At 41.0% G+C, this 23,211-nt stretch overlaps 1 long non-coding RNA gene across 1 annotated transcript; it reads left to right on the top strand.

Moving 5' to 3' along the window:
• The first annotated feature begins 5,119 nt into the window (after positions 1–5,119).
• Positions 5,120–7,882, top strand: Gm26844 (predicted gene, 26844). The gene is made up of 2 exons (NR_166905.1): positions 5,120–5,257; positions 7,322–7,882. It is a non-coding gene; the product is annotated as a predicted gene, 26844 (long non-coding RNA).
• Positions 7,883–23,211: the final 15,329 nt, after the last annotated feature.

Consider the following 23,211-nt stretch of genomic DNA (forward strand, 5'->3'; position numbering starts at 1 on the left):
TTTAGGACTGGAGCTTTGTGGGTTTTTTAGGAGGAAATAACAAGAGGGAGAATAAAATGATGATAGCAATGATGGTGGTGGTGGTGATGTTGATGCTTGTGGTGATGATAATAATGATGATGTTTATGATGGTGAAGGGGATGATGATGCTTATGGTGGTGATGGAGATAATGAGAACTGTGTGATTATTTTGATAGTGGCAACAGCGATGATCATGATGATGGTGATGGTGGCAGTTACTGTGATGATGATGATGATGATAATGGTGATGATGGCAGACATGATGACGCTGATAGTGATGTTGCAGACAGTCACTATGAAGATTATGGGATGCTGCTCATGCTCAGGATCTTGATGGTGGTGGTGATTACAATAGCATTGATTATAATGCTAACGGTAGGCGTGAAGGTGATTACATTCAGAAGAGTGATAATATAATGGTGACAGCGGTGATGACCACAATAGCTATAGCCGCAGTGAGGGTGATGATGACAGCCTTAATAGTGGTTGTCATGGCGATAGAAATGTCAATGATTATGACAGTAATGATGAACAGTGATGATGGTGGTTTTGATGGTGGTGGTGACAGTGGAAATATGATGATAATGACAGTAATGGTATGGTAAGAATATGATAACCTTAGTGATGAGGGCATTGATGATCAGGACAGCTAACACCTAGAGCAGCTCTTATTGGCTCTACAAACTCTATATACATAAACTGCATGGGTCCTTATAACACCAAGATTTAAGCACCAGACTTTCCCCACATGTGAGAGAATTAAAATTATGTTCATATCTAAATTCCTGTGGGGTTTTTTTTTTTGGAGGCATTTGTCTCTTCTGGTCTCAGAGTTCTTCAATGGGAATGTAAGAGTGTTCTCTGAGTACAGCCTATGAATGGCCCTCTCAGCAAGGGAGGGATTTTAACATGGTTTTAACACTTTGAAATCATGATCAAATGCACAGGAGAAATGAATTTCTTTTCCTGAAAAACACCTAAGGACACAGTCTGCTAACTCCAGACGTCCAGGTGGAAAGGGTTTTGTTTTTGTTTTGTTTTTTTGTGGTTTGTTTGTTTGTTTGTTTGTTTGTTTTGCTGAAGGTACCTCAAATACAGAAGTGAAAAGCAGCTTTTGTTTCCACAGTGGAACCTGCATCTATCTTGCCAACTTACACTTTTCTTACTTGCCAACTGTCAAAAGAATGTCAAGACCTGGTGTTCTGTGCAGATATGCTCACTAGAGTAGGTGACTTCTAGTCTCAGGGTTAGTCTGTGTCAATGGATTTGAACACAGCACTCTTAGTGCCTGAGATTATGTAGTTCTTTTTATACTTTGCTCACATCTCATAAAAGCCAATATTTATGTCCTACCAGGAGTCAAAGTGACTGAAGTAGCTGAGAAAAAAAAATCCAGTAGTTCCCCATTAGTGTTCTCACTCAAGCTTCTACAGGTGGTAAATATCTCAGTAGAAGTACTTGCTTGACCCCAAAACACCCAGAAATGAGGGAGGATTTTGACTTTTGTACAACACAGAGAACTGCCAAAACGATATTAAGAACACAGCTTACCTTACACTCTTTCTGTAGTAACAGATATGTACTGAAGATGGAACAGGCGAGGAGACCACCCACACCTTACAACCAGACATCAGGCAGTTTCTCAACTTTCTCTACTAAACTCTACTAAAATAAAAATATAATAAATTTGTGCTAATGTGGAATGCTACTGTTTCTGTGGTGATAGAAAATTGATGTATAGATGAACTGGAAAGGAGTTCCTTTGCTTCCTGCATCTCAAATGCTTTTCCCACTCTTGTGTCCTTCTTTAGTATTTGGAACTAATGTGTAAAAATGAACCCAAGGAGAACTGAATGTTACCTGACCCATCACCTGCAATGGTGCCCAGGCTCTACTCTTTCCTGGCCATGCCTAGCCTCAGACAAGTCCTTCCCTACCCTCAGCCCCCTGCACAGTTTACTTTCGTGAATCTGTGAAGTGGCTTAGGTAGTGTTATCTCTACTTGTCTCATTAATGGGTTGAGTGGGACTATCAATTCTTTGAAGCCAATCATGTATTGGATTTGGTGTCCTAGAACTAAAAGGTCAATTTTGGCTTATAGCAGAATTGGTTTATGACCTGCAACTTCAGGCTTAGATTTTTTAAAAACCTACTTAATAAGGGATCTTAAATGCTTCAACCTCACCTCTAGCCTACCAACCTAAGGGAGGGGTATGAACCTGTTTAGAAGTAGTTTTAGGGGGGAATTCCAACATTGATTGTCAGAATATCGGTAGTCCAGTCAAAATATCAAACACAAATCAGTAGTGGCAGACCAGTCCAATTGGCAAACACCAAACACAAATCAATAACACTTGCTAGATCTAGAAGAAACCACAAGGCTCCAGTGAATTGGCATAAGCCCAAGGAAGTGTCAAAAGGCAGCGAAAATACCACAAGAAGTCCTTTGGTGTTTCTCTCTATAAAGTCATAATAAGCAAAAATCAGCTAAGACCTGTGAAGGGTTGCAAGGTGAACCAATGCAAGAGCCTCATTCAGTGTTTGTTGGGTTTTGCTTATACTCTTTCCACACATTACACAAATCTGACTCAACAAAGCATCCTCTCATGTGTCTGCTTCAGCAAAACATCCTCTCATAAAACAGCTTCCAGAAAAACCTCACATGACACAACTGATTCCCCAAAGAAACCAGAAATTTCAACTTCATGCAACTAATAGTTTCTAGACCAGAGAAAGCAAAGACTTTTTAACGAGCAAATTAAATAAGCTATGAGCCAGCTAAGCATTTGAGAACTCAGCATGCCTGCTGTTTTTATAAAACAACATTTATTTTTGCATATTTCTAAGGAATAGATGATCTTTTTCAGTGCTTTCTCTAAGTAAACACTGGGGTTTATTTGCTATGAATGAATATTTCTTCATATCCTATCTACAGTGACAGTGTCAATGTTACTGCTTACCTTGTTGAACTGATATTTTGTATTTTAACAGTTATAAGTTGGTATTTGTAAGCATGGGATGCTATGGCAAAACACTACAGGATGGATGACTTAAAAAAAAAATCACATACTTAGGGGCTGGAGAGATGGCTTAGCGGTTAAGAACACTGACTGCTCTTGCAAAGGTCCTGAGTTCAAATCCCAGCAACCACATGGTGGCTCACAACCATCTGTAATAAGAACTGGCACCCTCTTCTGGTGTGTCTGAAGACAGCTACAGTGTACTTAGATATAATAATAAATAAATCTTTTTTTAAAAAAGTACATGCTTAGTTTTGTACTTTGCAGTTTTTGAGAGAAGTCCAAAATTAAGGTTCTGTTTTGTCCAATTCCTTGGAGGGAGTCCTCTTTCTACCTTACAGAGCGCCACTCTCTTCTGTGTGTCATATGGCCTTTTTTCCAAACAAATATGCAAGTGGGAGTCAGGGGTGAGATAAAAAAGGAAGGAGGGAAGGAGAGTAGGGGTAGAAAGAGAGGGAGAGAGGGAGAGGAAGAGAGAGAGAGAGGGAGAGAAGGAGAGGAAGAGGGAGAGGAAGAGGGAGAGAGGGAGAGGGAGTCTTTTCTTAGAAGGTTAGTATCTGATTATAGAGACCTACTGTTCCCATCACTGAATTTCTAAATTCCATTGCAAGGTCGATTAGGGTGTCAACATAATAACTTGAGAAACACAAACATTCAGTTTTTAACATGGTTAATCCATCTTGGAGAAATTGTTCTAAGTTTTCCTCATCATTCTTTTCTCAGTATTTACTAATAGAAGATCAAATCTGTAGTTGGTGGTCCATACACTCTTTGCCATGGTAACAGCCTCCTGTAGTTGGTGGTCCATGTGCTCTTTGCTATGGTAACAGCCTCCTGTAGTTGGTGGCCCACACATTAATGGACATGGCAACAGCCTTCTGTCGTTGGTGGTCCATGTGTTCCTGTAGTTGATGATCCACCTGTTCCCTGGAGTTGGTGGTCCATACATTCTTCTTTGCCATGGTAACAGCCTCTGTTCATGATGCTATCTTTATCCAAGTTGTTTCTGGAAATCTGTTAGATACTTAACTCTATTGCCTCAGAATGTCACCACTTCCCAGTACTAGGGACAGTTTTCTTAACTGTAAAACAAGAAGGTTGCAGTCAACATCTCTAAGACCTTCCATTACATATGATTCTAGGACTCTAATAGTAAATATCTCTAATAAAGACTAGTAGTGAAGAATGGCAGTGAACACCCACTGAGGAGCTGCTGGCAGTTGATGGCTGCTGGGGAATGAGAGTCTGTTTACTTCAGAGAGGCAGCCTCTGAGAAGCTGCCCATGCTCCAGTAGACGGTCCTACATATATGCTCATACAGGCAGCACTAAGTGGACTCTGGAATTTTTTTAAAGAACATATGAAGATGGTAAGGTGAAATAATGACGAAGATTGAGGAAATAATTGATTGAGTTGAAAAGGTGGTGGGTTTGATCAAAACACATTATGTGCATGTAGGAAATCCTCAAACAATGAAAAGGTTAAACAAAGTAATAGTGAAGACTCAATCTTTCTTACTTATTAATATATATTCTTATACGTTGATATTGTTTCAATGGCTTATTTTTAAAGAGCATTAATTTAACTAAACAAACTGATCTTTTTTTTTTTTAATTTTTATGACTTGTTCCCAGAATACAAATTTTAAAGAAAGACATTCCATGAAAGACGTGGGAGTATGTCACAGTCACAGAATGAGTTCTCTGGAAACTTCCCTGCAGACTTGCAACCAGATAATGACTCCACACTGGATAGAAACCTGTGTAGATGGACAGATGAACTGCAGAAAGATGTGAAGGAAGTGTCTGTCCCTTTTGTGCTGTTAAAAACATATAACTAGGTTGATACACTTTAATAATGATAGAAATGTCCAGTTGTGTCTTTCTTAAATTAAACAGAAAAAAAATCATGAGCAATTTGATGGGTATTTAAAAGACGTGGAAATATGGGAAATTTTTGAAATTTTGTGAATGAACAAATTTGTGCCACCAGAAAAGTGATACAGCAACTGGCATCACAGTAGACTGAATAGTATTCTCTCGGAACTCAAAACAGCTTGGGGTTCCAGAATGGAGATTGTTTTGGAAACTGGGTCTTTATAGATAGAGTTGTTGACATTGTACTGCTTAGACTTGGCTCTAAACTAAAGGACTTGTGACCATCTAAGAAGGACGAAGGACACAGAGATGTGTCAAGGAAGAAGGCCTAATGAAGTGGTAAACAGAAACTGATAAATTATCAGGAGGAGAAGGGATCAGTCAGGGACACCAGAGGCCAGGATGAGGCAGACAAAGCTCCTTCCCTCAACTCTCAGATAGAACTGATCCTTTCTGACATCATGACTTTATTTTATTTTATTTTTTAAAATTTTTTTTCCATTTTTTATTAGGTATTTAGCTCATTTACATTTCCAAAGCTATACCAAAAGTCCCCCATACCCACCCACCCCCACTCCCCTACCCGCCCACTCCCCCTTTTTGGCCCTGGCGTTCCCCTGTACTGGGGCATATAAAGTTTGCGTGTCCAATGGGCCTCTCTTTCCAGTAATGGCCGACTAGGCCATCTTTTGATACATATGTAGCTAGAGTCAAGAGCTCCGGGGTACTGGTTAGTTCATAATGTTGTTCCACCTATAGGGTTGCAGATCCCTTTAGCTCCTTGGGTACTTTCTCTAGCTCCTTCATTGGGAGCCCTGTGATCCATCCATTAGCTGACTGTGAGCATCCACTTCTGTGTTTGCTAGGCCCCGGCATAGTCTCACAAGAGACAGCTACATCTGGGTCCTTTCGATAAAATCTTGCTAGTGTATGCAATGGTGTCAGCGTTTGGATGCTGATTATGGGGTGGATCCCTGGATATGGCAGTCTCTACATGGTCCATCCTTTCATCTCAGCTCCAAACTTTGTCTCTGTAACTCCTTCCATGGGTATTTTGTTCCCACTTCTAAGGAGGGGCATAGTGTCCACACTTCAGTCTTCATTTTTCTTGAGTTTCATGTGTTTAGGAAATTGTATCTTATATCTTGGGTATCCTAGGTTTTAGGCTAATATCCACTTATCAGTGAGTACATATTGTGTGAGTTCCTTTGTGAATGTGTTACCTCACTCAGGATGATGCCCTCCAGGTCCATCCATTTGGCTAGGAATTTCATAAATTCATTCTTTTTAATAGCTGAGTAGTACTCCATTGTGTAGATGTACCACATTTTCTGTATCCATTCCTCTGTTGAGCAATACCTCTCCTGGGCATATATCCAGAAGATGCCCCAACTGGTAAGAAGGACACATGTTCCACTATGTTCATAGCAGCCTTATTTATAATAGCCAGAAGCTGGAAAGACATCTTGACTTTAAATGTTTAGACTCCATAACTGAAATAACTAAGTCCCTCGTGTCCCCAGCCACCTGATTAGTGATCATTTGTCCCTGTAGGTCTAGGAGCTCACTATGGTGAAGCTTAACAAGGTTAGAAAACGTAGGTGGTGACCACACAGCCTCAGTGTGACTAGGCACTTTCTATACTTTACCAAGTCTAACCTTACAATTATTCTACTCATCTGACAAAATGAGTATCACAGAGGTTAAGAAACCTACATAAGTCATGTAGCTGATACTTGGTGAGTAACATTAAAACCCAGGTCAGAATGAAAAACAGGCATACTCCCCCTCAGGCAGGCAAAGGAGGGTCTCAACAAATATTCAGATATGGTCAGTGGAGAAAGGCAACTCTGCTTCGGTTACCAAAGAAGGGGAAAAAAGAAGACAAGATGAATGCTCATTGGAAGGAAGTGGTTTGGACATGTGCTTTAGTGGAGGCAAGGCATGGTGATGACAGGGTTCAGTTGAGGAGGAAGTGATGGTTTGAAACTAATATCAGACTCTGGGTGTTCCAGGGAAGTTTAGGATGGCAGCCTAACATCTCATTCGCTGTGAGAACATCCCAAAGCTGGCTCTTTGCGAAAACCAGTGGTTACAGAAAATGAAGCTGTGCCTAAACAGAGCCTAAAAGGATGTAGACTTTCTTATCCTTACCTAATTTACCTGTGGGTCATGCTTTCTGTCTATCACTCTTCCCACGAAATGACACTGCAGAGGAAGAAAATCTCTCTCCTTTGGTATAGTGAATGTAGAGAATGGTCCACACATAGATGCAACCAATACATCATAATAACTATTCCTGATATGCAAAAACATGGTTATACGACAATGTGACCTCTCAGTAGAAAAAAAGAAAAGATCAACTGTCCTGTGCATCAATCATTTGCTTTCTCTCTTTACTAGGAGTTGATACCTTGTATCAGAAACAGATGTGAATGGTACCTGGGTCATCTCATCCATCCTTTAAATGACTAACTTTATAAAATAGAAATCCACCTCAGAAATTTGAAAGTGAAGTTCTTATTGGTTGATGAAGTTTTTACCTGATTGCTTAATCAGGTAAGAAGGCTGTGCTGCAAACACGACTTCATTTTGAATTTGAAAAGCTTACACTATTATGGAAGAGGAAAGACACCTTTTATGGGCAGCTGCTGAAGTAGTCCTTCTCCAGACCCAGACTTCCTTCAGGCCTATGCTTGCCTTTGTTCTGTGATTTGTTCTGTATTCCTAGTTTTGTGATCTTTGAAGACCAAAAGTCAAGAATCTCATTCTGCTGACTCCTGGCACACAAAAGCCACTGAGAAGACTAAACTGACTGTGCCTGTCTCAATTTCATTTAAACATTACCCAGGGCTGATGGGAAAGAAGAACGTTCAAAGATGGACACACCCCAATGATCAAAGTCCAAATTGTGCTACCCAGACTTCACCAAAATTCTTATTAAAAACTGTAGACAGTGCCGCATTCCATGTAATTTCTCTGTAAAACTTTCTAGAGTGAGAGGGTCATTTTGGAAACTACCTATATTGATAACTCTGAAATCAATAACGACTTTGTAGGGGTCCCTAGAGAAAACTACTTTTCTATGTTCAGGAGAAAATTATTAGTAAATCACTCTTGAAAATGATGTTCTTTCCAAAGCTTTGTCCTCTGATGGAGCAATTCTGAGATTTCAGCCAGTTCTCTCACACTGCTTGTTAAATGCATCCTCCCACCCCCAACTCAAGTGGTTAATAATGGCCTTAATTATGGTACATTTAGGCTGCAAGTGGGGGAAAGGAAGGAGCAAACAGTGCTTGGTTCCAGCTTACTGGTCAAAGCCAATTTTAAGTGATTTATTTTGTCTAAGAAACAGCAGCTCCATGGGATGCATGAAGATCAAACAGCTGTTTTTTCAGAGAAAGGACACCAAGTTCCAGAAACCTCATCAGGAACAAGAGCCCAAGGAGATCAGTGAGCCACTGTCAGACCAGAGAAGTGAGCCACTGTCAGACCAGAGATGGGGATTGGAGGAGATGCTCAGTAGAATGTGAATGGGACGTTCACCAAGGAAACAGAGCCCTGCCTACCTGGTCATGAGATCCTGGATAAGTAAACAATGTCCAATATAGGACTTGGGAAGAAACCAGCTCTTTTTCTATTAGTTTTCCACTCTCTTGTTCTCCCTGGGATCACTTATCCTACAAATGCTTCTGTTTCCCCTAAGAGGTATTACTTTCTACTGTCTAATCACCCAAACTAGGTGAGAAAGGCACAGGTTGTGTATCACAGGAGACCCTTTTTCTCTTAGAGTTGTGGGTCTTCTGGTTTGCAGGATAACTGCACCTGAATTCTGGGTGGGTGAGTGGCTGAGGCTCACACAAGGGCTAAAAGCCCTTCTACAAAAGATCATAGTCTGACCACTTGCTTTATCTCGAGTCAAAGCAAACCGGAGACCTAGGACCTCCAAGATGAGGTAGGTCCACTCTCTTCATGAATAGGAGAGATGTGCTGGGTCCACCCCTGTGCTGATTCTACTCACCTCCAGAGCATGCAGAGGTGAAAGGCTTCTTCTTAGCTCCTGGACACATGGAGGTAATTTCTAAAGATGTCCAGAAAAGTTGGAGCTGAGCTCGGCGTACTCGCCTAACCAGGTGGAAATGAGGTTGATAGAGAGAGCTGCTACACAGAGTTCATGAATTTCCCATCACCATAAACCTTCCAAGTGACGGGAGCAGCCCCAGGTCCTCTACTTTTATTTTGTTCGCTTCATTTGATAAGGTGGTCCCCCACCAGCATCTCCCTGGTTACTAACTTTATGTGGTCCCCCATCATCATCTCCCTGGTTACTAACCTTATATGGTCCCCCACCAGCATATTCCTGGTAACTAACCTTATGTGGTCCCCCATCATCATCTCCCTGGTTACTAACCTTATGTGGTCCCCCACAGGCATCTTCCTGGTAACTAACTTTATGTGGTCTCCCATCATCATCTCCCTGGTTACTAACCTTATGTGGTCTCCCATCACCTTCTCCCTCGTTACTAACTTTATGTGGTTCCCCCACCAGCATCTCCATGGTTACTAACCTTATGTGGTCCCCCATCATCATCTCCCTGGTGACTAACCTTATGTGGTCCCCCACCAACATCTCCCTAATTACTAACCTTATGTGGCCCCCCATCTGCATCTTCCTGGTTACTAACCTTATCTGATTTTCCACATCTCTAGTCTCTCATCCTTCTTTGTTCACTCCCTTTTCAACATTACTACGACCTTCATGGCCTATTAGCTCTATACCTTTCTGTATCTTGAAGGCTTTTCTCAAGGTCAATGCCATGATTACCTGAAACCAGTCTTTACCTTAAAAATGTACCCTCTCAAAACTACTCTCACGTCCTCTCTTCTAATCTCACAAATATTTGGTACCTTCCTTGTTCATTGTTGGATCTACTCTTTGTCATCCTCAGGCTCCATTGAAGTATGAGTCATCAGCCTGTATCAGAGGAAGCTTCCACAGGCAGGTGCCCTTCCTTGATACAGGAATGTACAATATGCCTAGTCACTTTCCCCTTTCATAGGCGATTTCAGCACACGGCTCATTGATCCAATCTTTCTATCATAATTCTTGTTTTCATTCCCTCACAGAATCACGCATCAAACCGATTGATAAGCAGCCCTGAACTCTCAGTTCTAACCCTTCTGTGCAGTCTTCTCTTGGTCAAGCTCTGACATTGTTCCTATCTCGTTACAAACTCATCCATTTTGGGGCTTGTACCTCCAAACCTCACAACTTGCTTAGAAGTAAGTGGCCAGATGAAATCTAGGATACTGAGTTAAATTTAAATGTCATAAAAGCAATTCCAATATCATTCAGGATAAATGCAACTTGGATCACATACACACTGATGTTTCAGTCACTATAGCTCTGAAATTCAGATATACCTGAATATTCAGCATATTCACTTAAATCTGGTAAACTCAACCAGGACCCAACCAACCCCATAGACCAGCTTCTCTGTGAGCTTTATTCTTCCCTTTCCTGGAATCAAGATTTCAAGGTCTTCTCTCTACAGGCAAGACTTAAAGACCCTCTTTGTTCATTGCTTCATTGTTTGTCTTGAAGACCCCAGATGTCAACCTGTAGCTGTCAGCGGCCACAGGTTCCTGGGTTCCTGAAAGAAAATCTGTGGGTGGATGGGAAGAATAGCAAGAGAAATAACGAGCCAAGACAAAGAGGTCTCTGATCCAGGGTCAACTTTAATTCTTGAGTCTAAATTTTTAAAGGGGGGAACCCATCCCCCACTTTGCCAGGATCTCCTCAGGAAAACAAGCTCTGCTGCTCAGCAGGTAGTGGCTGCTTGCAGGAAGCTGCAGATGTGGCAGGACAATAGACTTTACCTAGGTCAGAGGACTCCAGGACTCCACACTAGGTGGGCTACCTGACTGTGGCAGACAAGGTCTGATTCAGTCCGCTCAAGGCTTGAGGGAGGGCACATCAATCAAGTTCTATTCTCTACCTATCTTGTGCCAGATTACTAATATGCACTTAGGAAAAAATATTTTGATTAGTCTTAAATAAAAAATATATGGTCACAGAATTCAAGGCAAGTCTTAGTAAAGCCCAATACTCATACCTTTTGTGAATGTTTTTCAGGTTCAAAGCCTCTAATTATTCTTAAACCTCTGTTTGCCAGCTTTTTGCTTCAATGACAGGAGCCCTCTGCTTCCATTACACTAACCCCTGCCTACTGTATATAGTTTCTTTCCAATTGATTAATATGTACAGAAGCCAATATGCCTTAAAGTTTCCTTCAGGGATTTTCAGAGTGATGTTGGTAAGTACTACCATGTCCACCATCAAGTCAAGCATGCATGTGTATTTTATGCATTCTCTTTAGCTGTCCTTGGATCATAATGTGATATTCCCAAGTGAGCTACAGTAACACCATTGATGTGTTTCCTGCTTCTGCAATAGTTTATCTTCTACAACAAAGCAATTGTTTTTATCCCTTAGTGTTTTCTGGAAATGGTCTCAAAGGCTATTACATGGAAGGATAAATGAAGGAAGGATGTAACCTGAAAACCAGGAACTCTGTATTTCTTAGTCCACCTTAAAAATACCAAATATGTGACTATAAATTCAGAGAAAACCCAATTTTCACCTCATTTTCTAGTCTTGCCTTCACAGATATTTAAGTTATCAAGGCTGAGTCAGCTCAAGGTGCTTTGTTATTTTGAAGGTTATAGAATTGTCAACATGAATTCACCCACAACTAAGCTTCTTCTTTTAATTTTGCTTAAGAGAGCAGACATTTATAACAGCACATGAAGCCTAGGGTATACGCTTAAATAATCTGTAATCCACCTCTGGTTTTTGTACAGGCTTTGGCAATTTAGAATGGTTTAAATGGTCATATGAATCACTACCTGATATCTTCAATCATACCTCTTGGACAAAGCCTAAAATATTTATAATTTTTGCTGTTAAAAAAATTATGATGAACCTTGTACTAACAATTCCTCAGAGTTTATTTCAAAGGCCAAATCTCTATAGTCTAAAAAGAGAACTAAATGAAAATCGTATATCTCTCAGCTCCTCCCCCTGCCGAGATAACTTTGCATTAGTTTTATTTTATTTGTGTGTATATGTGCACATATGCAATGAAGCATTCAAATAGAGCTCAGAGGGCAGTGTGAGGACTTCAGGCCTCTCCTTCCATCATGTAGATTCCAGATATCCAGGCAATAAGGCTTTGCTGCAAACGGCTTTACCTGTTAAACCATCTCCCATCACAGAGCCAAGATGGCTTTTGATGTTGTAGTTAATGTATCTTTTAGTGTTCTTCAAAGATTTATTCCTGAGGAAAATAAAAACCAATGGCTGGTTTCTCACTGCCTTACCCACAGAGAAAGCAGATTTCTTCTACAGTTATACATCTCCTCATGAGTGCTTTAAAAGCCTTCACCCCATGGAGTCAGTAGAAGGAAGCATTCTGAGAGGTACAGGTGACATAAAGGGACATTTATGGTTGGCACACCTGGAGTTAGGCTAATGTTATAGTCAAGGAAGGGAATTAATCTAGGCCTACTCTTTAGCATCCTTAAACTTCAAGTCACTTGTAGTATAACAATTAGGAATGTGTTTTTAATGCTCTGGATGGAGTTTCCTCCCTGGAAACTTCAGTGGATATAGTCTGCATTGAAACTCAGAAAGACAGATTTAGAGATATGTAGTCCTGGGTTTCTCAGACAAATGTTAACATCAGAGATTCTCACAAGCAAAGAAGTATCTAAGTCTAAACTACGTAGGCAAGTACATCTTCTCTCTAGGGCTAATGAGTGGTAGTTCTCCTCTATGGATAGCTCATGCTTGGCTCCTTTCCCACTGATTTGATTTGAATGTGCCATTCAAGGATGTACTTTGTGGTGGACCAAAGCTGTAAGTTTTTTACCTAGGTGCCATGCAGTTCATGATAGGTTGCTAAATAGTCTATGACATCAAGAACCCTAAAAATAAACTTTTTAATTAGTTAACAAAGAGTCAAGGGGCAGGTGTCATGCCCTATTAATAAACCATCATGTTGATAGACCATCCTTAAATTTGGAGGACAAGACTTTATCATGAGACGACAATTTTTCTCTTTGTAACTTATATGTCTTTTCCCCAAAACATACTATTTTTGAAACATATGTTCTACTCTGTATGTGTTGTTAATCAGATATTACAGTTGCAGCAAAACTTTCCAAGAAATTCTAAGGTAGTTAGCCATCTTAAAAGGAGTTTGTTCTTAATGAGAAAAAGAAACATTCATGTCCCTCAGACCTGTTGGACCAGATGCATCCGTTGATACTGGGCTCATTTGTGTGTAGCTTAGAACATGAGAACAGAGAAAACGTTCATTACATAGCAGAAGAACGGTAATTGTTTCCAAGGATTCCCAAACATCCAAGGCAGAGCTACCCTTTGTTTCCACTAAATGGATTGCTAGTTGCCTCTGCAGCATCTGTCTTCTGAAACTGGATGTCAAGCAGATGCTGCTGTTCAGTCTTGATACGAGCAGTGACATGGCCAGGGACAAATGGGGCCAGTGGTATCTGCAACCTAGCTCTGTCTTTCTGAAGTACAGGATTGGAGCTGAATCACCTTTGCATTATGTTGTTCATTCTGTATGTGTTTCCACTTTGGTTCCTCCACGTCTTCCATAAATATAGTCAATAAACACCATGTAGAACTGTTTGGAAATCCCAACAAAGACACAATTGTCATGTGTTTATTACATGTTAAGGACATCCTCTGACCTTGAATTTGCTCAGCAGTGGCTAAGTCGTGTGAAGGTCAGAGAACAACTTATGAGTGCCAACTCTTTTTTTTTTTTTTGTCCTTTTGCCTACTTAATATCTCCACTGGGATATCTTTTTTTTTTTACTTCATTTTTTATTAGATATTTTCTTTATATACATTTCGAATGCTATCGCAAAAGTTCCCTATACCCTTCTTCCGCCCTGCTCCCCTACCCACCCACTCCTACTTCTTGGCCCTGGCATTCCCCTGTACTGGGACATATAAAGTTTGCAATACCAAGGGGCCTCTCTTCCCAGTGATGGCCGACTAGGCCATCTTCTGCTATATATGCAGCTGGAGATACGAACTCTGGGGGTACTGGTTAGTTCATATTGTTGTTCCACCTATAGGGTTTCAGACCCCTTCAGCTCCTTGGGTGCTTTCTCTAGCTTCTCCATTGGGGGCCCTGTGTTCTATCTTATAGATGACTGTGAGCATCCACTTCTGTATTTGCCAGGCACTGGCATAGCCTCATATGAGACAGGGTCCCTTCAGCAAAATCATTCTGGCATATGCAGTAGTGTCTGGGTTTGGTGGCTGATTATGGGATGGATCCCTGGGTGGGGTAGTCAACTCTTGCCTTCCATCATGTGGGTCTTGGGATTGAACTGAGGTCCTAGGGCTCGGTGACAAGTGCCTTTTTCCACTGAGACATCTGGCCTGCCCTCCAGGGGCGGGGTCCTTATGTAAATGAGGTTTGGTTTAACAAGTATGAGACAAAACCATGAAGTGGAGGGAATTCTGAATGTTTAGACTTGCCACTTTTAACAGATACTGGGGACTGAATGGTGAGACACCCAGACAATGCAAGTGAGACTCTAAACCAAGTTTGACTGGTTTTTTTTTTTAATTGATTCTTCCAACTAACTTCCCATTAAGCTAAGATGTATAAAAGAATACCATTTTAATTAAATTCAATATGAATTTTAGATTTTTAGCATTATGTATTAGTGAAGTGCAGCTTATATGTAAGTGTCCACATGGACATACAAATAAGAATATTTGTAGCTACAAAAGGGTTGAGGGTCTCAGCTCACATGTGACAATATCAGCACATCCCGCATCTCCCGAAGATGAAGTGTTGAGGACTTGCAAAGTCCCAAAAGCAAACAGTTAATAAGTCTGGAGCAAAGAGGCACACATTCAGCCTCATAGTAGGTAAAATCTTCTTCTCTTGACAATGGGAACAACTGGAGAAACTATGGTATAGAAAGGTATACTATGGAACACCAGAGACCACACTGGACAGGGCCACAAAGAAAGGTAAATTTGGATTTCTGTCTGCTACTCATAAGGTATGTGTATGTGATGATACAAAATAAGCCCCAGGTCTTTAACTATGTAGCTCTATGGAAAAGTTGCGGAGCTTAGACAATCTTGGTAGTGACAGCTTGAAAAATTCTGGAGCAATTATGTGAATCTCTACTGAAGACCATGGGGCTAACCTTTCCTTTGTGTTGGTGCCAGATTCCTAATGCACTCCACTGTTAAACAAATAGCTTCCCTTTCCGCAGAGTTCAGTACAAGCTCGCACACTGCCTGTTATAATTTGTGTGATATTTCCAACTGTGCTTTGGGGAGACCACGGAAACATGAACATATGGAGCTGGTTATTAAGTGCTGGCTTCTCAAAAGATAAGGAGTCAGGGCTGCCTTCGCCACTTACCCAGATTCCTAACCTATCTGTTTACTGTGATGCTGGTTGTAAGAATTACAACCCCATGTGTTTCATATGTGATGGCCTGGCCAGCTCAATAATAATTGTCAGCACTAATGGAATGTCAAACCAAACAATGTGGTTTTTCCTAAGAAACCCGGAAATGGCAAATACAGTTTTCAGTTTAGCAAGGGGGGAGAAAAAGGTTCAATTTGCAGTTTCAAACATGAAGGGTTGGGATTCCTTAAAGCCTTGGGCTGACCTGGCATTGCTTGAGTTTGTTCGCCCAGACTCTATACTGACCCAGGGAAGGACCTCTCACAGTAAAGAAGCATTGAGCGAGCTGACAGTTTTCCTTCACAGATGTAAAAAATTCTTAAATGTCAAAGCTATGAATTCAGTGGGTCACCTGGGGCTTGAAAAGGGACAGCTGTTCTGTGGAAGGTAGGTCCAAGTCACACACTAATGTGGAGAGCTGCATAGGGTCTCAAGTCACCTCTGTCTAATATCTGCTTCTTTAGATTCTACAGCAAAAGAAAATATCTTGACTGCATTTTCTCATGTGTGATTTCCAGGGCAGCTGTCACTCAGCTCTGTCTTGTGCTTCTGGCCAGGTGACTTTTCTCATCAGATAACTTAGGTCTGGGAAGGTGAGTGCACCTGACGCAGTTTCCATGGTCACTGTGCATGTGACCAGAGGCATGACATTTCTCTCGTGGACCATTTCCTTCTTTATTTATTTATTAATTAAATGTTGGTAGTATTGGAGACTGACCTTCTTGCATGCCAGGCAGGCACTCTCCCACTGGGCTATGTCCCCCTCCGTCTTGATTCCATGTCCTTCTTAAAGCAGCATAAAACTGAGGCCACGGCATGCAATTTTCATGAGAAAATAAGTAAAACTTCACTTGGAAAATATTAGCTGAGCCATGATACATTGACATTAGTGTTTGAATAGCTTCATCATTTATTACTTCCCATACTGTCAATATTATATTATGCCTTTTCTCAAATTAGTCAAATTCAACTCACCAAACATTGAAAAGCAGCTTTTTTAAATCATATATAAAGTGAAATTTTATTTCCTGAATGTGTGTGATGCCTATTCACTTAATTTCTTTTTTTTTTCTTTCCATTTTTTATTAGGTATTTAGCTCATTTACATTTCCAATGCTATACCAAAAGTCCCCCATACCCACCCACCCCCACTCCCCTACCCGCCCACTCCCCCTTTTTGGCCCTGGCGTTCCCCTGTTCTGGGGCATATAAAGTTTGTGTGTCCAATGGGCCTCTCTTTCCAGTGATGGCCGACTAGGCCATCCTTTGATACATATGCAGCTAGAGTCAAGAGCTCCAGGGTACTGGTTAGTTCATAATGTTGATCCACCTATAGGGTTGCAGATCCCTTTAGCTCCTTGGGTACTTTCTCTAGCTCCTCCATTGGGAGCCCTGTGATCCATCCATTAGCTGACTGTGGGCATCCACTTCTGTGTTTGCTAGGCCCCGGCATAGTCTCACAAGAGACAGCTACATCTGGGTCCTTTCGATAAAATCTTGCTAGTGTATGCAATGGTGTCAGCGTTTGGATGCTGATTATGGGGTGGATCCCTGGATAAGGCAGTCTCTACATGGTCCATCCTTTCATCTCAGCTCCAAACTTTGTCTCTGTAACTCCTTCCAAGGGTGTTTTGTTCCCACTTCTAAGGAGGGGTATAGTGTCCACACTTCAGTCTTCATTTTTCTTGAGTTTCATGTGTTTAGGAAATTGTATCTTATATCTTGGGTATCCTAGGTTTTGGGCTAATATCCATTTATCAGTGAGTACATATTGTGTGAGTTCCTTTGTGAATGTGTTACCTCACTCAGGATGATGCCCTCCAGGTCCATCCATTTGACTAGGAATTTCATAAATTCATTCTTTTTAATAGCTGAGTAGTACTCCATTGTGTAGATGTACCACATTTTCTGTATCCATTCCTCTGTTGAGGGGCATCTGGGTTCTTTCCAGCTTCTGGCTATTATAAATAAGGCTGCTATGAACATAGTGGAGCATGTGTCCTTCTTACCAGTTGGGGCATCTTCTGGATATATGCCCAGGAGAGGTATTGCTGGATCCTCCGGTAGTACTATGTCCAATTTTCTGAGGAACCACCAGACGGATTTCCAGAGTGGTTGTATAAGCCTGCAATCCCACCAAAAATGGAGGAGTGTTGCTCTTTCTCCACATCCTCGCCAGCATCTGCTGTCACCTGAATTTTTGATCTTAGACATTCTGACTGGTGTGAGGTGGAATCTCAGGGTTGTTTTGATTTGCATTTCCCTGATGATTAAGGATGTTGAACATTTTTTCAGGTGCTTCTCTGCCATTCGGTATTCCTCAGGTGAGAATTCTTTGTTCAGTTCTGAGCCCCATTTTTTAATGGGGTTATTTGATTTTCTGAAGACCACCTTCTTGAGTTCTTTATATATGTTGGATATTAGTCCCCTATCTGATTTAGGATAGGTAAAGATCCTTTCCCAATCTGTTGGTGGTCTCTTTGTCTTATTGACGGTGTCTTTTGCCTTGCAGAAACTTTGGAGTTTCATTAGGTCCCATTTGTCAATTCTCGATCTTACAGCACAAGCCATTGCTGTTCTGTTCAGGAATTTTTCCCCTGTGCCCATATCTTCAAGGCTTTTCCCCACTTTCTCCTCTATAAGTTTCAGTGTCTCTGGTTTTATGTGAAGTTCTTTGATCCATTTAGATTTGAGCTTAGTACAAGGAGATAAGTATGGATCGATTCGCATTCTTCTACATTATAACAACCAGTTGTGCCAGCACCAATTGTTGAAAATGCTGTCTTTCTTCTACTGGATGGTTTTAGCTCCCTTGTCGAAGATCAAGTGACCATAGGTGTGTGGGTTCATTTCTGGGTCTTCAATTCTATTCCATTGGTCTACTTGTCTGTCTCTATACCAGTACCATGCAGTTTTTACCACAATTGCTCTGTAGTAAAGCTTTAGGTCAGGCATGGTGATTCCACCAGAGGTTCCTTTATCCTTGAGAAGAGTTTTTGCTATCCTCGGTTTTTTGTTATTCCAGATGAATTTGCAAATTGCTCCTTCTAATTCGTTGAAGAATTGAGTTGGAATTTTGATGGGGATTGCATTGAATCTGTAGATTGCTTTTGGCAAGATAGCCATTTTTACAATGTTGATCCTGCCAATCCATGAGCATGGGAGATCTTTCCATCTTCTGAGATCTTCCTTAATTTCTTTCTTCAGAGACTTGAAGTTTTTATCATACAGATCTTTCACTTTCTTAGTTAGAGTCACTCCGAGATATTTTATATTATTTGTGACTATTGAGAAGGGTGTTGTTTCCCTAATTTATTTCTCAGCCTGTTTATTCTTTGTGTAGAGAAAGGCCATTGACTTGTTTGAGTTAATTTTATATCCAGCTACTTCACCGAAGCTGTTTATCAGGTTTAGGAGTTCTCTGGTGGAATTTTTAGGGTCACTTATATATACTATCATATCATCTGCAAAAAGTGATATTTTGACTTCCTCCTTTCCAATTTGTATCCCCTTGATCTCCTTTTGTTGTCGAATTGCTCTGGCTAATATTTCAAGTACTATGTTGAAAAGGTAGGGAGAAAGTGTGCAGCCTTGTCTAGTCCTTGATTTTAGTGGGATTGCTTCTCTCCATTTACTTTGATGTTGGCTCCTGGTTTGCTGTAGATTGCTTTTATCATGTTTAGGTATGGGCCTTGAATTCCTGATCTTTCCAAGACTTTTATCATGAATGGGTGTTGGATCTTGTCAAATGCTTTTTCTGCATCTAATGAGATGATCATGTGGTTTTTGTCTTTGAGTTTGTTTATATAGTGGATTACATTGATGGATTTTCGTATATTAAACCATCCCTGCATCCCTGGAATAAAACCTACTTGGTCAGAATGGATGATTGCTTTAATGTGTTCTTGGATTCGGTTAGCGAGAATTTTATTGAGGATTTTTGCATCGATATTCATAAGAGAAATTGGTCTGAAGTTCTCTATCTTTGTTGGATCTTTCTGTGGTTTAGGTATCAGAGTAATAGTGGCTTCATAAAATGAGTTGGGTAGAGTACTTTCTACTTCTATCTTGTGAAAAAGTTTGTACAGAACTGGAATTAGATCTTCTTTGAAGGTCTGATAGAACTCTGCACTAAACCCGTCTGGTCCTGGGCTTTTTTTGGCTGGGAGACTATTTATAATTGCTTCTATTTCTTTAGGGGATATGGGACTGTTTAGAAGGTCAACTTGATCCTGATTCAACTTTGGTACCTGGTATCTGTCCAGAAATTTGTCCATTTCGTCCAGGTTTTCCAGTTTTGTTGAGTATAGCCTTTTGTAGAAGGATCTGATGGTGTTTTGGATTTCTTCAGGATCTGTTGTTATGTCTCCCTTTTCAGTTCTGATTTTGTTAATTAGGATTTTGTCTCTGTGCCCTCTAGTGAGTCTAGCTAAGGGTTTATCTATCTTGTTGATTTTCTCAAAGAACCATCTCCTCGTTTGGTTAATTCTTTGAATAGTTCTTCTTGTTTCCACTTGGTTGATTTCACCCCTGAGTTTGATTATTTCCTGCCGTCTACTCTTCTTGGGTGAATTTGCTTCCTTTTTTTCTAGAGCTTTTAGATGTGTTGTCAAGCTGCTAGTATGTGCTCTCTCCCGTTTCTTCATGGAGGCACTCAGAGCTATGAGTTTCCCTCTTAGAAATGCTTTCATTGTGTCCCAAAGGTTTGGGTACGTTGTGGCTTCATTTTCATTAAACTCTAAAAAGTCTTTAATTTCTTTCTTTATTCCTTCCTTGACCAAGGTATCATTGAGAAGAGTGTTGTTCAGTTTCCACGTGAGTGTTGGCTTTCTGTTATTTTTTTTGTTATTGAAGATCACCCTTAGTGCATGGTGATCTGATAGGATACATGGGACAATTTCAATATTTTTGAATCTGTTGAGGCCTGTTTTGTGACCTATTATGTGGTCAATTTTGGAGAAGGTACCATGAGGTGCTGAGAAGAAGGTATATCCTTTTGTTTTAGGATAAAATGTTCTGTAGATATCTGTCAGATCCATTTGTTTCATCACTTCTGTTAGTTTCAGTGTGTCCCTGTTTAGTTTCTGTTTCCATGATCTGTCCATTGGTGAAAGTGGTGTGTTGAAGTCTCCCACATTATTGTGTGAGGTGCAATGTGTGCTTTGAGCTTTACTAAAGTGTCTTTAATGAATGTGGCTGCCCTTGTATTTGGAGCATAGATATTCAGAATTGAGAGTTCCTCTTGGAGGATTTTACCTTTGATGAGTACGAAGTGCCCCTCCTTGTCTTTTTTGATGACTTTGGGTTGGAAGTCAATCTTATCAGATATTAGGATGGGTACTCCAGCTTGTTTCTTCATACCATTTGCTTGGAAAATTGTTTTCCAGCCTTTTATTCTGAGGTAGTGTCTATCTTTTTCTCTGAGATGTGTCTCCTGTAAACAGCAAAATGTTGGGTCTTGTTTGTGTAGCCAGTTTGTTAGACTATGTCTTTTTATTGGGGATTTGAGACCATTGATGTTAAGAGATATTAAGGAAAAGTAATTGTTGCTTCCTGTTATTTTTGTTGTTAAAGTTGGCATTCTGTTCTTGTGGCTTTCTTCTTTTAGGTTTGTTGAGGGATTACCTTCTTGTTTTTTCTAGGGCATTGTTCCCGTTCTTGTATTGGTTTTTTTCTGTTATTAACCTTTGAAGGGCTGGATTCGTGGAGAGATAATGTGTGTCGTGGAATACTTTGGTTTCTCCATCTATGGTAATTGAGAGTTTGGCTGGGTATAGTAGCCTGGGCTGGAATTTGTGTTCTCTTAGTGTCTGTATAACATCTGTCCAGGCTCTTCTGGCTTTCATAGTCTCTGGTGAAAAATCTGGTGTAATTCTGATAGGCTTGCCTTTGTATGTTACTTGACCTTTTTCCCTTACTGCTTTTAGTATTCTATCTTTATTTAGTGCATTTGTTGTTCTGATTATTATGTGTCGGGAGGAATTTCTTTTCTGGTCCAGTCTATTTGGAGTTCTGTAGGCTTCTTGTATGTTCATAGGTATCTCTTTCTTTATATTTGGGAAGTTTTCTTCAATAATTTTGTTGAAGATGTTTGCTGGTCCTTTGAGTTGAAAATCTTCATTCTCATCCACTCCTATTATCCGTAGGTTTGGTCTTCTCATTGTGTCCTGGATTTCCTGGATATTTTGAGTTAGGATCTTTTTGCATTTTCCATTTTCTTTGATTGTTGTGCCGATGTTCTCTATGGAATCTTCTGCACCTGAGATTCTCTCTTCCATCTCTTGTATTCTGTTGCTGATGCTCAAATCTATGGTTCCAGATTTCTTTCCTAGGGTTTCTATCTCCAGTGGTGCCTCACATTGAATTTTCTTTATTGTTTCCACTTCCCTTTTTAGGTCTAGTATGGTTTTGTTCATTTCCATCACCTGTTTGTATGTTTTTTCCTCTTTTTCTGTAAGGACTTCTACCTGTTTGATTGTGTTTTCCTGTTTTTCTTTAAGGACTTGTAACTCTTTAGCAGTGTTCTCCTGTATTTCTTTAAGTGATTTATTAAAGTCCTTCTTGATGTCCTCTACCATCATCATGAGATATGCTTTTAAATCTAGGTCTAGGTTTTCGGGTGTGTTGGGGTGCCCTGGACTGGGCGAAGTGGGAGTGCTGGGTTCTGATGATGGTGAGTGGTCTTGGTTCCTGTTAGTAGGATTCCTACGTTTACCTTTCGCCATCTGGTAATCTCTGGAGTTAGTAGTTATAGTTGACTCTGTTTAGAGATTTTTCTTCTGGTGATTCTGTTACCGTCTCTCAGCAGACCTGGGAGACAGATTCTCTCCTCTGAGTTTCAGTGCTCAGAGCACTCTCTGCTGGCAAGCTCTCTTACAGGGAAGGTGTGCAGATATCTTGTTTTTGGACCTCTTCCTGGTCGAAGAAGAAGGCCCAAAACAGGGCCTCTCTCAGAAGCTGTGTTGCTTTGGCAGTTCCCAGAAGCTGTCAGCTTCTGTGGTGCAGACTCTCACCTGTGCAGACTAAATTCCTAAGTTCCAGGGAGTCCTGGAACCAAGATGGCGACAGCTGCTCCTGAGGCTGAGGCCGCCTCCCGAGCCAGACGGACACCTCTCCTCTGGTCCGGACGGTGGCCGGCTGTCTGCAGCCTGCAAAGGGTACTGCCTCAGCGGCTCTGTGCTTCCGCCTGTCCCAGAAGCTGTCCGGTTCTCTGGCGCACCCTCTAACCTGTTCAGACTAATTTCCTAGGTCCCGCGGAGTCCCGGAACCCAGATGGCGACCGCTGCTGCTGAGGCTGAGGCCGCCTCCCAAGCCAGGCGGACACCTGTCCTCTGGTCCAGACGGTGGCCGGCTGTCTGCGGCCCGCCAAGGGTGCTGCCTCAGCGGCTCTGTGCTTCTGCCCGTCCCAGAAGCTGTCCGGTTCTCTGGCGCACCCTCTAACCTGTTCAGACTAATTTCCTAAGTTCTGCTGAGTCCCGGAACCCTTCACTTAATTTCTTCTCTGCTAACTCTAGAAGCCTACTAAACCTTCAGAGCCAGCAGGATATAAAGCATATTTGCATCTTCTCTAGGTATTTATTTCAGCTTTCTCCTTATCCATACTGTCCTCTGGAGATTTAGAATCTAAACTGCATTATCAGCACTTAAAAATTATGAAGAGCTTCAGACCCAGAGCAAGTGGGCATTACCAGAGCCTTCTTGTTTAGTAATTATTCATGAAAGAACACTAGCATAAAAAATATATTATGATAAAGG

Source organism: Mus musculus, chromosome 13 (genome assembly GCF_000001635.26).
Source record: "Mus musculus strain C57BL/6J chromosome 13, GRCm38.p6 C57BL/6J".
Classification (NCBI taxonomy): Eukaryota; Metazoa; Chordata; class Mammalia; order Rodentia; family Muridae; genus Mus; species Mus musculus.